A 15,082-nucleotide genomic window follows, 5' to 3' on the forward strand; every position below is an offset into this window, starting at 1 on the left:
GGAGCCCAGCATCCCAAAAGCCACTGTCCATGTATACAAGGCAAGGATGCCCTCTTCCCAGTTCTTTACCTCATCATGTCACCTGAACCCCAGAACAATATTCCTTGTGCTCCACACTTCATCCAGTCCCTCAGGGAACAGCTCAGGTGGTGGCTGGGTCTGCTCGTCTCCCCACTGGAGCCCCAATCTTTCCAAAGATGTGGTGGGTGCTGGACATCATGCTACCCTCTGCTGCCTTATTTTTCCTCACCCCCTTAAGTTCTGCCCACACAGAGTCCCTATTTTCCCAGACAATACTGTGAGATCTCCAGCAGAATGGTAGTGCTGGAGAGTGTGGCTCAGGAGGCAGGGTGCCTATGTTTGAGACTCACCCGTGTCTGCCACACACTATCTTTGTGACGTAAGCTCTCTCTGACTCAGCTTCTTCATCTATAAAAAGGAGATGACAGTAATACCTGTCTGGTTCAGATTAAATGAGTGAATAGAATCTAGCATGCAGTGGGTAGTCAATAAATGTGAGTGATTAATATATGTATAAATATACAAATATATGCATTCTGTAAAGAAGTGTGCATTTCACTCTACCTACCAGTAACCTCTGAATTTGGCTACCATTATTTGTTCAATGTCCTGTATTCTGCAAGTCTTGGGACAATATTACAATCTCTCATCAGTGGATGTATAATTAGTAGGCTGAAGGACTCTTCTTAGCACTGGGCAGTGAAGCACTTAGCTATTTCCCAATGGTTATGAGCTAGGCTCAGGAAGAGGGGTGCAATGTTCTGGCAGAGGAAAGTACAAGTATCATGTCTTAGGTTGACTTTCCTGGGAAGTAGATTCTGGGATAGAGATTAGCTTGCAGAATGTTTACTGGCCAATGCTCTTGGGAAGGAAAAAAGAGCAGGCAAAGGGAGAAGCTGAACTGTGTTGCAGGCCTAGTGAAAGCCTCAGCTGACCCACAGAGCACTCTAGATCTTGGTGGCCCTTTAGAGTTCTCCTGAGTTAGGGTGACGCCAATAGGCCTTCCTTCCCCACAGTCATTGGATTCAGACTGTCCCTGGGAAGGTGCCATGACTTAGTACAAGATGAGCCCTCTTCAGCAGAAGGCAGTTTTAGAAAGAATTGCCAGCTGAGTGCCATTTTCCACCAACACGTCCAGCAGCTGATGGAATAAGTCCTTCCTTCCTGAGGAGGATCATTGTGGCTCAGCGTGTCCCTCATGACAGACCAGGACAAAGAAATTACAATGGGGTCATATCTGGGGCCCTCTTACTAGCCATCCTTGCAAGCAGACTAGACTCAAATTCCTCAGCAGGGCATATGCTTATCTTTATGATCGACTTTGGCCTCTTCATATCCTGCCACATCATTCCTTATTTCTTAGGCACTCAATCTTTCACCCTCCAAGAACTTCTTTAATTCTATCATGTCCTTCCCTCCTTCTGTGCCATTGCATATGTTGCTCCCTCTTCCTGGAATACCCTTCTATCCCTTCTTTTCATTACTTGGGAAACATCCTCATTCTTCCAGATCCAGATCAAATATTACCTCTTCTTGTGTTCCATCCCATTTTGTATGGATCTTTAACATTCATTTATTCAAGTATTTAACATATATTTGTTGTGTATCTGTGTATCTAGAATGTGCCAGGCTCTGGTCCTGCTAGTAAAGGCAAGGGCCATGTTTGATTCATCTTTGTGCTTGTGAACATCTAGTCTAATGGCTGTCACAGAATAGATGCTTTTAAATTCTTGTCTAATAAAAGAAACGCAGTGGATTCAGAGTTAGGTAAGATGAACCCCCAGTGTCCTTTCCAGCTGGAATCATTGTGGATTTGCAATTCTTAGACTGATAGGGGATATGGGGATCATGCTTCATGTGACATTATTGAGCACCTCCCAAGTTCCAGCCACTCTGCAAAGCCCTGGAGATGCAGTGATGTCCCTGATCTCAGAGAGTTTAGATTTTGATGGGACACAGACATGTTCATGCATAGAGTATCACCTGAATACCAGATGGGATGTACTCAGTGTCTAAGGAGAGGGACAGAGAGAATGCCTGTGATTTGGGGGAAGGGCAAGGCCATATCCTCCTGGTGAAGGAGGAATCAGAGAAGATCCCATGGATGAGAGGTAAGTGAGCTGATGCTTGAAGTATGGGCAGGATGTGGAGATGGAGGCATAAAGTCCCCGGGATCAGTTGTGGGAAGGGGAAATAATCTACTTTGGTAATAATAACATTTAAATGCATTTTCGCCTTTCACATAAAACTGATCTCTGCCTTTGATATCATCTGGCAACATCTCTTGAAATATATTTTCATGGCATATGGTTTTGGGAGGCCATTAATATGTGATATTCTTCAAAAAATAAAAAGTTCTATGGGCAAGTAGGACTTTGGGCTAAAAAAAGTTGAGCAAGTCTCTCCACTGCAGGCCTTTTCATAGCCTTTAATGTCACTGATGAGGAGACAGGGCAGGGAGCATTCCCTAAACTTATGGACGTCGCAATCATTTCATTCTGAGCTTAGCGTTTCTGAAAGTGTGTTCCAGGGAGCAATCTGTCCTCCTTTTCTGCAGTGTCAGCTGGGGGGCTGCTTAGAATCAGGGAGAAGGCCATGAAGGCCATGTGTAGGGACAAAGGCACAGGCTCCAGGTCTTTTCCCAGGCTGACACTGTAAGGAGGGTGAAGGAACTCGACATTTGAATTCCTGCTTTGTGCTTGGTGCCATGTCTCTTACAGATGATGGTGTGTCACCTGACTCCCTGACGCAGATATTCCGATTTCTGTTTCATGGAATACAAGAACAAGAGAGGCAAACGGACTTTCCCAAGGTCACACAGGTTGGAAACAGCAGGCTTGCGGTTTGGACCAGGCCCGTACACCTCTGGTGTCCATGCTTTTGCCTATAGTATATACCCACGTGACAACTCAAGGTTTCTTCTGATAAAAGTTTCCAAGACCTTTGAAGCAAAACTTTGCTGAGCTCTCTGTATGGCCTCAGGCTCCCAATTACTTTCTTTCCCCACTGATGGGAGCCCAGCTTCCAAGGGTCTCCTTTAGTTTAGCTTTCAAGACCCTTCCAATCCCATGGACTCAGAATGACTGTGCAGGACAAAGGAATTTGTACCCCAAACTGCCCTTGACTCCGTCTGTCCCTCCATCATGCCTCATCCCCCACTACCAAGGAGGAGAAATGCCTTTATTACAGAAGGGCCATCCCAGCCTCACCTTATTACCCGTGCCTAGGGTGGAGGGTTCCTATTTCGGGGGAAGGGAGAGCAGACACACTAAATTACCAGGTGGATTAAAGCTCCTTTTGACTGGAAACAGAGTTTTTTTTTTTTTTTTTTTTTTTTTTTTTTTTTTTGCAAATGTCCTTCCTTGATTTTTGCACTGTCAGAGGCTGTTTTTACATTTTATGTTTTCTGGTCTTTTAGCATTCTGCCTGGTTTGCTCTCACACTTTACTGGGCAATTTTCAAACATTACACCTCAGTCGTGCCAGACTTTGGGTGTTGGGGAGGTCAAGCCTTTCAGGCTGTGATGGATGTAGAATTGAAGGAATGGGTGCCAGGGCTAAAGACAACTTGGGAGCTGCACAACCCCACCTGCTTCAAGAAGCCTTCCCTGATTGCATACAAAGCTGGAATTCAGCTCTCTCTGCTCTGCAACCTACAGAACTCCTCTTAGGGAGGCAGTTTGGTTCAGTGGTTAGGTTCATGACTCCATAGCCTCACTGCAGGCCACTTACTTGCTGTGAGACCTTGTCCAAGGCACTTAACCCCTCTGTGCTTTCATTCCTTTATCCTGTAATGAGGGAAGTAAGTGTATTGACATTAATATTAGGGTTGCTGTGAGCAGTAAGTGAGTTGTTACATGTAAAGCACCAAAAACGAGTTCAGCACATAGTAAGTGCTCAGTAAATGTCAGTTAACACAATCCTAACAGCTTCCATTTATTGAGCACTTGCTATGTGTTTTATGGATCTCAACTTAATTCCTGTAAATACTGAGTCTTGGTGTTGACCTCATTTGACAGATGAGGAAAGTGAGTCTCAAGGAAGTTGAATGACTTCCCTGACATCACACAGCAGGGCAGAGGGGACCGGGAACTGAACATCGTTCTGTTGAACTTCGGTGTCCAAGCACCTTGCACTTCCTATTTGTATTAAAGATATTTGAGTAAATGCTTTCTGTCCCCTATGAGAGCAGAATCCTATGCCTGTTCACACTGGTAACCCCTATAGCATGTAGCACAGAGCATTGCTCTATAGTCATTTATAGAGTAAGTGAATGATCTCAGGGAAAAAATGAAGATCGCATATATTGAGTCCCTACTGTGTGCTAGACACATTGCCAGGCATCACTTTAAAGTCTCACAGGCAGGTATTATCTTTGTTTTACAGCTGAGAAAGCACCAGAGGACTTTCTTAGTTCCAAAGTTAAGAAAGGAAATTTGCTGCCAGATGACCTTTCTAATGGCCTTTGCAAAGATACACTTAGAATAAAATGGAATGTTAATGCTGAAAGGAACTCCAGAGAGGCAAAGCTAATGCACTTCACCACCACTGTCTAGCGGAAGGCAGTGCAATGGTAAGAATAGAGGCGTGGGAATTGAACAAAACTTTTCCCTGCCTTGGCTCTAACACTTTCTAGAGATATGACACTGAGCTAGCTCCTTGACAGCTTTGAGCCGCCATAGAAAGCCCTGGGATGAGAGTGCTCTGAGAAGGCATAGCCAGTGAAACAGCCTACGGATGGGAGAACCTGGTACTGGAAAGACAGACAGGTCAGGGAGGCTGCAATGGGAGAAACACGGTGTGAGTGGAAAGAGTGAGATTGCACAGGGGCGTGGACCTCAGCAAGGCATGCAGATTTCATTCAGGATGCTACAGTTAAGCTATTCAAGAGTTCTAAGGCAAGTTAGGAAGTTGTGATAATTTTTCAGGTAAGGGCTGGTTGTGGCTTGGAAAAGAGAAATAATGACAAATGGTTGGATTCAGCTTATATGGTGGGGATAGAGCCAAGAAAATTACTTGGGTTGGATATGGCGTCTAAGGGCAAGAAAACAATTTAAGACGACTTCTAGGTGTTGGGCTTGGGCAATTGAGTGGATAGTGCTACCTTTATTAGTATGGGAACAACTTGGGGTGGCAGGAGAGTGTAGGAATCGAATTCTGATTTGAGCATGTTACATTTTAGATGCCTATTAGATATCCAATTGGAGAGGCTGGAAGGGCAGTGAATTAGGAAAAGGTCCTGGAATGTACATGAGAGTCATTACATATACAAAGATCAGGTGAAGATATGGGAGTGGTGGAGATTCCAGAGAGTGGGGCTCACAAAGAGGGTGGGGAAGAATCCTAGGGCCGGGCAGCATTCTGAGGTTGGGCCAAGTGTGGGAGCCAGCAAAGGAGGCCAGGGAGGTGAGAGGAACACAGTGAGGGTGAGGTGCCAAGGATTTCTAGAGAAGAAAATATCTCAAGCAATGGGAGTGAACTTCCAAAATAACAAGAGGAAGACAGAGAACTCACTACTGGTTTGGCTGGAGGTGGGCCAGAGATCACTTTGATAAGATAAGCGTGATTGGAGTGGGGTGAAATTACAGAGGGAGGTGACAAAGTGGGCATAACAAGGATAGTGTGGTTTTCCATGTAACTTGCTGAGAAATGGGATAATAGCAGGAAGTGGCTATGGAGTCATAGGATTTTATGAAGCTAGGTGGTATTATGACACATATATGCCATCATAGGAAGAGTGAATCCATATTCAGTAAAAACGATTACCACCCAGTGCACAAAACAGTAAGTGCTTGAAAAATGAGGGTTATTCTTATCATTAAACATATCTTGATTAAGCATCATTGTGCTCTGGAAGTTGCCATTGTGGTCATCATTAGTGCTGCTCACCAATATTTGGAAGTCTGCACTTTTTGGCTCCCTGGTGCAGCCATGAGACCAGGCAAAAGAGTTGTGCATGGAAGCAATGTGTGACATGCTCCCACTGGAACATTTTATTGCCAGCATGTGATCCTCCAGAACTCTGCTCTCCTGGTGTGTGGTCGTGGAAGCACACATCAAAGCAGAACTTTCATCAGCTTGGGCTACAACAAGCAGTCTCCTGAGGACAGAGCCATGTACTATGAATGAGACATAAATCCAAAACTGTGAAAAACTAAATTTATGTTGCTTAAGACACTCAGCCTATGGTACTTTGTCATGGCAGCCATAGCAAACTAAGGCACACAGCCTCTGCTGTCTTTCTAAGTTAAATCCAGGAGCTATCTGGAGCTAAGACCTTCAATAGGAAGCACTCTCAGAGCCAACCCACAAAAGGCTTCAAGGTCTTTGGCATGGGGAGGAGAAGGAGCCTTAGATCTTTATGGCAACTGAAAGAATGCTGATGTTTCACCTTCACATGCTGTTTAGAACCTACCCTCGTGTTCTTAGGGGTTGCCACCAAAACTATGGTGGTAGTAAGTCAGACATTGTCATGCCCAGTCTAGTCTGGCAGCGCATGGCAAGCATTTGAAATTCACCCTTTTTCTCTCTGGAATTCTGAGGGAAGTTAGTACAAAGATCAATAGGCAACTGAGAAGTCAAGTTTGACTTTTTATGAAGTGAAGTGATTCCCCATAACCTGGTGAAAAGTACTGGTAAAAACTGAAGAACGTGGAAGAGGTCCTCATACAGGAGGCTTGAGGAAGGTTTCCCCCAATTGCCCTGGATCTCTATTTCTATTATACCTCACTATCTGCATCCAGCAAATTGATGACTGGGGTCATGGTTAGGGAAGAAAGACCAGTTGGAAGCATAAGACACATGAGTACATTTCCCCTAAAGCGTGGATGTGCTGAGTTGGTCCAACTGCCTAGCCCTTACCTGGGGCAGTAACCCTGGCGAGGCTGCCAACATGGAAGAAAAGGCCAACATGGAAGTAAGGAGATAACTGGGGATTGAGTGCTTTTCAGAGCCTTGGTGCTCTCAGCAGTTCACGAAGCAGGAAGTAAGATTAAATAGGAAACAGGCCTCCTGCATGTGAATGCAAGTGAAATATTGGAGAAGAGGGTAGGTCTTTCACATGCTGGGACCCACACCAGTCATTAGGTGAAACATGGTCCAGAACTTCAGGTCCTGCCACTCAGATGAATGCGTCAGTCCTCCTTTGGGTTGAGTTAGCAAAGGGTGGCAGGGAGCCTATTCATGCTCGTTCATTGCTGACCATGGCAACCTAGGCTGAAGTCCTGTCCATGACATAACTGACCTGTCAAGGTTACAGAGAGAATGTGACATCCCCCTTTCCAAGCATGTTTATTCAGAAATAAGATCCACTCTCCTTCTGACCCCCCTTTTTCTATCTCTATTGCCATTCACTTCCATGCCCAAGTCCAAAATGATGGTGGGAAGATGGGCCCTGGGCTGTGAGGGCTGGTTAGGTAACTGCTCCACTTACATGTTTTGCTCCCACCTCAAGGCCTGGATGAGAGAGGTGTGAAATCTAGCAGTGCATTTCAAGCCCACATGATTCAAAATATGTTTCCTATTTTTAAATTGGGTTTATTTATATATTCAACAGTTACTTTTTATAAATAGAATAGCAATGAAAATCTTCTTCTCTTTTTATATCTTCACAGATTCCTTAAAGTTCTGGCCCTGGATTCCCCCATTTCAGCTGCATGGCTCTGGCCGATGGGTCGGATGGGGCAGTGTATCTGCCTTTCCCTAGACCTATGGCACAGTTGCCAGTTATACATTCAGCCCATGGAGGTCATGTTGGCTTTGAGGAATTTATCTTGTGAAAAGTCTGAGCAAGTTTATATTCTTTGAACTTGAGAAGGTGAGGAGTGAGGACTTGGATCGGATCAACATTCTACTCACTCATGGTTAATGCAATGTCCCATTCAATGTCAATTGCAGTATCACTGCCAAAGTCTCTCAGGGAGGCCAGGTGTGGTAACTCACACCTGTAATCCCAACACTTTGGGAGGCCAAGACAGGCAGATCACTTGAGCCTAGGAGTTCATGACCAGCCTGGCCAACATGGTGAAACCCCGTCACTACAAAACATACAAAAATTAGCTGGGCATGGTGGTGTGCTCCTGCAATCCTCAGCCATTCGGGAGGCTGACGCAGGAGAATCGCTTGAACCCAGGAGGTGGAGGTTGCAGGGAGTCAAGATCGCGCCACTGCACTCCAGCCTGGGAGGCAGAGTGAGACTCTGTTTAAAAAAAAAAAAAAAATTCTCTCAGGGAATTTCATGCGCTGAGCTCCCACAGGGCCTAATGTCACCAAGGCAGGCCACATCCAGACTCCACGGGCCTTACATTCTGTGTGTCATGGATCTACCCAGGAATGTGGATGCAGCCATTCAATGTCATTAAAGTCAAAGTTATTCTACCCTACCCTGTTACTGTGAAAGAACTTGAAGAAACACAATAAGAGCATTTGACTTGGTGCATATCACAGATTTATTCAACAAGTCTGAACTCTGTGCCAGGAGAGCAGTACAGTGTAGAACTAGAGTTGAGGCTTTGGAATCGGTCCTGTGTTTGGACACTGGACTCGCCACAAATGGGTTGAGTACACATTGGCAAGCTGTTTCACCTCTTTGAACTCCAGTTTGCTCATCTCTGAAGGGGGACACAAAAATGCTAGCTTTGCTGCATTGTTTCTAATATGAAATAAGGAAGTATAAGTAGGGTGGCTTGTGCTCAATAAATGTTGGCCTTGTCTCCTTGTTCTTCCGTCAGTACCATGCTGGGAAGTGCATTAGAACAACTATCTTAAGGGAGCTCACAGCGTGGATGTAAGCTGTGGGAGGTCAGGTACAAGTTTTCTCTAGTTCTCTGTTGTATCCTTAGGTCTCAGCACTATGTGTGCCCCATAGCCCACACTTGACAAGTATTTGTTGCTTACCAACTCAATATACATGTATTTAAGGAACATAAATCTGAGGCAGAAGAACATGATCCACCTCTTGGGAGTAGTCAGGACAGCAAATGGCAGTGACTGCATTCGTACTGGAGTTTTGATGATGACCAGCATCTAGGAAGAGGGAACAGCATTACAAAGGCACAGATGGCAAGGAACAGCACACTGAGAGATATTGTTGGGGCGTACAGTGCAAGGTGTCAGAGAAGGGGTGATGGGAGATGAGGCTGGAGCAGTAGGCAGGGGCCAGGGCATGGAGGGCTTTGAACTTGACTCTGTGCATTTCAAGCCCACATGATTGAAATCATTCAATGGTTCTGTGGGAACTACTGAAGGGCTTTGTTCAGAGGTGTATCATGGTCAGACTTGCATTTTGGAAAGATCACCTGGGATGAATGGGGAGACACAAAAGTAGAGGCAAGGAATCCAGTTAGGAGACTGTTGCCCTGAGTCTGGAAGGCAGTAACCATCAAGATCGTGATGATGGGAGTGCAAGGAAGGGAAGCTCTAAGGGTAGTTGAAGCTGCACAGACTATAGGACTCAGTTGTCACTTGGTGATTGGTGCAAGTCCTAGAGCCTACAACCTGCTTGGAAACAAAGGGTAACCTTTGGATTCTACCCCACTCAGTGGGATGGGAGGCCTCTTGCATTTCCTAATGAGGGCTGGGGCAACGCACTGTCCTGCTGGAAGTTCCTTCCCAGAGGTGTCTGTTAAGGGCAGAGGAATCGCTGTGCATCTCTTTATTCACCAGGGCTGTCAATCCGGTAAACAAAGGTATTGTCAAACTGCCTTATTGAGAAGTAGTTTAAATTAACCTTGACAGGTAGATTAATAAATAATAAGGCCTGAATGGCTTATAAAGAAATCAATTACACTATAAATTTTAGAAGAGCACGTGCTCAGCTCCAACCTAGTAAAGCTGTGGCATTCTTGAGCCAAATGTGCCCAAACTCAATTCCAGGCAATTTTATTTCTGGGGAGATTAGACAGGATGCATTCCATGGTGCAGACTACTGTACATTCTAGAATGGCTAAGGGATATTTAGTGGGTGAGTATGATTTGTAGAAAACAAGATAATTTACTCTCATCCGCCTACCTGTAATGTGTAGCACGTGATTCCGGCATGTCTCTCTTTGCATAATAACTCTGCTTTGCCTGGGCTGGAAGGAACCCAAGGGTCATGTGACCTAGTAATTCTCAAACCTTCCAGACTAATATTTTGTGATGCTACCTTTATTATCCTGAAATGGGACTCATAAATTATATAACCCACCTAGACATCTCATTTTAAAAATCTATACAATGCCCAAACTGCAAAGTCAATGAAAAATAAAAAGCAAAGTAATTTACAATAAAATAATATGTATTTTGATAAGTGAATGAGTGGATGTGACTAGACTGGAACACAAAATAGCAGACAGATGATTGCTTGATAGTTACTGAAATGGATGTGTGGAATTGGCCACTCAAATACACAAACAGCATGGCCTTTCATGTTGTGATTTTCTGAAAGAGTAGCTATCTAAACAAAGCACAATTTCTTAATTTGCATGATACCGGCATCCAGGAAAATTCAGTGTATGTACATGTATATTACAATCATGCAAAAATGCTTTCTCTGTGTGAAATGGAACTAGAATCTAGACCCAGATAATTACAACGTAGATTTTTCATTTGTATGTCGGGTGAAACATCTCAAAATTGAGTGGGGTGTGGGTGAGTTCTTCATTGGCTCGGTCTTCCCTTTTGCTGCAGGCTGTCTAGCATCCAAACGCCAGTGGAATCCCTTCTATCTGCTATGACAACCAAAACTGCCCTGGAACTATCCAAATCATTCTTTAGAGGTAGAGTTGCCCACATTGAGATCAATAGTTCTTATTTAAGAGTTCTTCAGCGGACCTCTTAGGTCCTCAGTTGCTTTATCTATATAATAGGGATAACACACCTACTTTATAACTGTTATGAAGATTAAATGTGATTAATGAATAAAATTAAAACACTTGTGATATACTAAGTGGCAAAACCTTGTTTATCTTCCCACTTCTTCACAAAGAGGTCTGGTAGGTATAAGGCATACATACTGCCACCCTCTCCCACCAATCTCAAGGCAGACATCAATTTATTTCAGCACTCTCATGCATGGACACCAACATGGCCTTGGGTAACTTCTCGGATTAGAACTCCAGGCAGCCAAGACTAATTGGAATCAGCACAGGAATTGAAAGCTTTCTTTATCTTTGCTTTAGCTAATTGCTGGACATTAACTCCCTTTATGTTAATGAGAGATGAGATAATCCCTCAACTACCAAAGCCTGGAGGGATGGAGAAAGTTCTACAGAGAGGCAGAAGATGAGAGAGAAAGGAAGAAGGGAAGGTACCTGAGCATGCCCAAGAGCAGGGCACTGAGCTGTTGGCACATAGCATAAGCCCTGCCTTCAGAAGTTAATAAGCCACATGCTACGAACCTAGCATGTGCCTATCACACATGGGTGCTCAATATCCAATGGTCCTCTTCCTGCTTGTTCACTTCCTTCACTGTTTGTTCAGGTCTCTGAACTAAGGCACTTTGCTGCCATATTGCCCATAGAGTTTAACCCAACTTTAATGATAATTAAGAATCACTGGCTGGGTGCGGTGGGTTACACCTGTAATCTCAGCACTTTGGGGGGCTGAGGAGGATGAATCACGAGGTCAGGAGATCGAGACCATCCTGCAACATGGTGAAACCCCGTCTCTACTAAAAATACAAAAAATTAGATGGGTGTGGTGGCATGTGCCTGTAATCCCAGCTACTCGGGAGGCTGAGCCACGAGAATCACCTGAACTAGGGAATCCGAGGTTTCAGTGAGCCGAGATTGCACCACTGCACTCCAACCTGGCAACAGAGTGAGACTCCATCTAAAAAAATAATAATATAAAAATCATTAACATTTATCAAGCATTTATCACATATCAGAAATCCTCCTTAGTACTTTCCATCAATTATGTTAATTTAGCCTCTCAATATCCTCACGAGGTGGGTACTATGATACTTCTCATTTTACAGATAAGTAACCAAGGGCCTAGAAAAGTTAAGTTGTGCTCCAGCTAGCGAGTGGTGGAGCTGGGATCTGAACCTAGGCTTCTGCTGTTGAGGACAGCAGCATCATGCTGCCTTCCTGCACCACTGTGAGCCTGGCCCTGTGATGGGTGATAGGAGGCGAAGGGCACAGTCCTTTACATCAAGGCGGGTTTTGTTCTGGCAGTAGAGGCTGGTGGTGAGCCATCCTTGGAAGGTTTCTGGAGTGACTGGTCAGAAGAGGAGGAGCTGCAGTCAAGCAGGTGAGGTGCTGGAGACTGAGATCCGGGTGTCAATGTTAAAAGTTTGAATTTGTACTCTATTGAGGCGAGGGGCAGCCCAGGGTTATAAGAACTGAAGACACTAGAAATACTGCATTCTCTATTTCTAAAAGTCAAAGACTGGGTGATTCTAAGACTCCACCCCCCATAGCTTAGAGAGTTAATTTTTCTATAATTTCATAATTCCTACATGCTAGAATTAAAAGATTCTATGATCTCACATTTCATTTTATTATAGAATCCACCCACAGAGCCAGAAGCAGGCTTCCCTGCATCCCCTTTGGTTATGTTTGGGAATCACTGCGGCTTTCCTTGCCTTCTGGCTGTTGCTGCTGTTGCCCTCTAGATGGCGCCCAGCCCTCTGAGCAATAGTGCAGGTTACTGGCCCGGAAACTGCACAGCTCCAGAGAGCTTCCAGGGCCAAATCTGCAGTTTGGTTGCTTTCTCCTGCAGTCAAGGTGGGAGTTTTAAAAGCACGGGGAGAATACGTCTACTCAGCAGGGAGCAATTTGGGATGATGCAAGCATTCATAGGAAGTATGGAGAGGCTTGGTAAGTGTCATACCAAACAAGCACCCTGAAAGAGGGTCGTCATCGCTGCTTTGTAAATGAGGAAACTGAGGCACAGAGCGGTGAGGTAACTTGGTTCAGGCCCCAGAGTTAGCAAATGGTAGAGCAGGTCTCAAGCCCACCTCTCTCCTAGTCCGGCTTTTCACTACAGAGGCTGCCTCCTGAAGGACACTAGGAAGGGAATGGGGAACGTAACAGGGCCCTTGGCAGCCAGTGCTGTGGTGCGGAGGTCCCATGGGTCCTAAGTGCTCAGAGGAGGCAGGCCCCCTGTGGCCCCAGCTCACCAAAGGGGCTCACCAGGACCACTGCAACTTCTTCCCCAGGGGTCTCCCTGCCTTTTGGCAGTTCTTTCTCTGCACTAGTTGGTGACCTCTTTGTGATGCAAATCCGATCACATCACTCATTCCTCAGAATCCTTCGGCAGCTTCCTGTTGCCTATGCATTTCAAAATCTCTGTCTTGAAATTTAAGCCTGTATGGTCATGGACCTCCCCCTCCCCCCATATCTGCAACCTCTTTTCATATACTTTATCTACTCTTCAACCATGATCAGCTTTTGTCTTTGTATTAGTTTCTGATTGTCACTAACAAATTGCTGCAAACTTAGTGGCTTAAAACACAAATTTATTTCTTATAACACAAATTATTACCTCACAATTTTGAAGGTCAGAAGTCTGAAACGAGTCTCACTAGACTGAAGTCATGGTGTCAGCAGGGCTGTATTCCTTTCTGGGGGCTATGGGGAAAACCTGCTTTCTCGCCATATTTAAAGCTTTTGGAGGCCACCCGCATTCCTCTGCTCATGGCCTTGTTCTTCCTTCTGCAAAACCAGCAGTGGCCGTTGGAGTCTCTTACATTGCATCACTCTGCCTCTCCTACCTCCCTCCTTTGCTTTAAGGCCCCTTGTGATTATATATTAGACCCACCTGAATAATTGAGGCTACTTTGCCTATTTCAGGGCCAGCTGATTGCCAACTCTGGTTCCATCTGCAACCTTAATCCCCCCTTCCCATGGAAGGCAATGTATTTGCAGCTTCTGGTGATTAAGACTTGGACATCTCTAGGGGGGCATTATTATGCCTAGCACCTGTTCCATGTTCTCTTTGGCCTCCATACTTTTGCCTAAAATGCCATTTCCCCCTTCCACAACTGGAAAACTCCTATTCTTTCTTAAGGACTTAGATCCAATGTTGCCTCCCTTGTGAATTCTTTTCTGAGAGCCGTTAGATGCTCCTCCCTCTTTTGGGTTCCCACATTACCTTGTGTGTGCGTGTGCATGTGTGTGTGCGTGTGCGTGTAACACTTCTCAGACTGTAATTTTACTATTTGTTCTCTTGATCATGAACTCCTGACAAGAGTAACCTGATTTACTCAGCTCTGTTTACTCAGTACCTGTTTACTGCCTGATACAGTGTTTATGTTCAAGAAAAGTTTATTGAGTAGGAGAATGAATATATTGAAAGCTAGAAGTTGGGAAGCCTGCTATATTTTAATTTAATTTTTCAATTTTAATTACAAATTTTGGACGTCCCTTTTCTGGGACTCAGTTCTCCCACCCTGTAGAGTTAATGTCAGGAATTAGAGGAATGTGGTCTCAGTTATGATTAGGCACAGCTGAGAGTGTTTACAGAGTAGCTTAAATGCGGGGGAAGCTTATTTCTTGTTCACATGAAAGTCCAGGGCTGCTAGGGGCTGGACTCTTTGCCCATGAAGAAAACCAGGAAGAGCAATTCTAAAGAGATGTCCAATAACAAAGCATCATTCTCCTAGCATTAAAGTCGTCATCCTGGTAGCTGAGATCTTTCCAAGTTTCCAGATCTTTTACCTGAGGTGGTGTAGAGGCAAGGGATGATTAGATTGACAACTAAGAATCTCAACCCTTATCTGCCAGTTAAGTGGTGTTCATACCATTGGTCATGTGATAGCACCCAGCTCTTTCCAGTTCATCCCTCCACCATCTCTATGATGTGTCCTTTGACTTCGAGGTTCAAGGAGAAACTCTGGCCATCATATCCATGTTTGTCACAAAATGATGGAGGAAGGCAGGAAGGAAAGGGCAAAGGATATCAAACAAACAACTGCATCTTCAGAGAGGTTTGCAAAAGTTTCCACTCAACACCATTCACTAGAATTAAGTTACATGGTCACACCTAGCTGCAAGGGAAGCTGGAGAATGTACCCCCTGTTCTGGGTATCTAGATTCTATTGTTAAAAAACAAGGGAAGCATGGATATTAGGGGGC

This window comes from Mandrillus leucophaeus, unplaced genomic scaffold (genome assembly GCF_000951045.1).
Source record: "Mandrillus leucophaeus isolate KB7577 unplaced genomic scaffold, Mleu.le_1.0 Scaffold354, whole genome shotgun sequence".
In the NCBI taxonomy this organism is placed as follows: domain Eukaryota; kingdom Metazoa; phylum Chordata; class Mammalia; order Primates; family Cercopithecidae; genus Mandrillus; species Mandrillus leucophaeus.